The following is a 2073-nucleotide window of genomic DNA, read 5'->3' on the forward strand; positions in this document are numbered from 1 at the left end:
TTTTCCCTTCCCTGAATCCCCATTTTCCCTTCCCTGAATCCCCCTGTTTTCCCTTCCCTGGATCCATCCAGTCTGCTCTCCCTTGGAGCCCCTCAGTCTCCCACTGAAACTTTGGGAAAAGCAGGGGTAGCTCCTCATTCAGGATGCAAAACAGGGAACCGTCAAAGGAATCTGTGGTATGGAGGACTGGGATGAAGATGGGAAAAAACCTCAGGATGCAGGGAAATCTGGTTGGTAAAAAAATCTTGTTCAAACTCAGAAAATTCCTGGTAATTCCCAAATTGCCCACATGATCCATAAGGGAATGATGAGATGGGAGAGATTTTCATTGGGTTTATCTGGGATTCCTGGTGGGAAGGGCAAAAATTCCCTCTTTCTGCATTTCCTGGGAATGTAACAGKTTAATAAAGGCCAATCCCTTCATCCCCTGCCTGTGCTGATTGCATGGATTGTCCAGGTGCAGGCGCAGATCCTTGGGAAAGGMAACAGATCCCTGGGAATTCCCTGCCGTCACCAGTGGCCACATCCCAGTTTAACCAGGAACCGCTGCCGTTCCCAGTTGGAGCTGGATTTTCCACACCCTTTCCAACCAAAGGCCTTTGGAGCTCCATTTAAATCCAGGCAATGCCCCGGTTTTCCTTGCCCTCRYTGTTCCYGGTGTTTTCKTTCCACGCCTGGGCTGTTTACGAGGTTTGAGGGCTCACCCAGCACCTCAGGCTTGGTTTTGGATCCATGGATTTCTTTCCTGCTCTGCTCCTCTGTGGAAAGAGCAGGAAGTTTTGTGTGTTTATTCCAAGTCCAGGTTTTCCCGGATGGTTCATCCCAAAAATCGGCTCCCAGCCATCCTTCCCGAGGTGTTCCTTGGGTTTGGTGGGACAAACCAGGACATCTTCCGGTTGCCCATCTGAGAATGTTGGTGGGGAATGAATCTGGGGATGGAACAAACTCCTTTTCCAGACCAAACCATGGGAACCAGGAACTTCCTACCATAGGGAGTTATTTCCTCCCTTTCCTCCTGTGGATTTGAGCCTGAGCCTGCAGATCCTACGTTTTGATTAGGAATTATCTCCAGGAATGTTTTGCTTATCTCAAGCACAGCTCAAACACAGTTTATCCWGGCTAATCCCTGGAATAACTGGGATTCCAGCTCTCCAGCCTTTGGGGGGCTAAATTTAGAGCAGATAAATCCTCTGCTCTRTGTCCTGGCAGCTCAAAAGACATAAATAAAGCAGGGCCATGCTTTGGAGAGACAGATAAAAAACCCCTTCTGTGATTTATATTTTTAATTTTTATTTTCGTTTGTATTTATATTATTTATATTTTTATTGCAGTTTTTATTATTATTTATATTTATATGATTTATTTCTTTTTTCTATTTGCATTTATATTTATATTTATATTTATATTTATATTTATATTCATGTATTTTTTTCATTTTTAATGTTTTCATTTACATTTATACGATCTCTATTTTTATTTCTATTGTCATTTCTATTGTCATTTATATTTATATTATTTCTATTTTTATTTATATTTTTAATTTATATTTTCATTTCTATTCATATTATTTGTATTTCTTAGTATTTTCTATTTTTATCTTTATCTGTATGATTTATATTTTAATTTATATTTTCATTTCTMTATATATGGTTTTTATTTGTATTTTTATTTACATTTTATTTATGTTTACATGATCTATATTTTTATTTCCATTTGTTATTTATATTTTATTTATATTTTATGCATCTTTTCATTTTTATTATTTCTATTTTTACTTATATTGTAATTTACATTTATATTCTTTATATTTTTTATTTCTAATATTTTTTTTTATTAATTCCCTCTGCCACTTCCCCAATATTTTCATTGGTTATATTTAAATTCATTTCTTGCTCTTACACAAGATTCCACAAATCCACATGGAAATGTCCCCATCCACATCCAGATGGAAATGTCCCCATCCAAATCCCTGGGGGGACTGGGGAGGGGATTTCGGGATCCTCCCACATTCCGTACAGCTGTGCCTGCCCAAGCCACACAGATCCCGTTCATCTCCAATATCTTCTCTCATCC

Source organism: Malurus melanocephalus, unplaced genomic scaffold (genome assembly GCF_030028575.1).
Source record: "Malurus melanocephalus ecotype Western Australia unplaced genomic scaffold, MMel_1.1 scaffold_86, whole genome shotgun sequence".
Classification (NCBI taxonomy): domain Eukaryota; kingdom Metazoa; phylum Chordata; class Aves; order Passeriformes; family Maluridae; genus Malurus; species Malurus melanocephalus.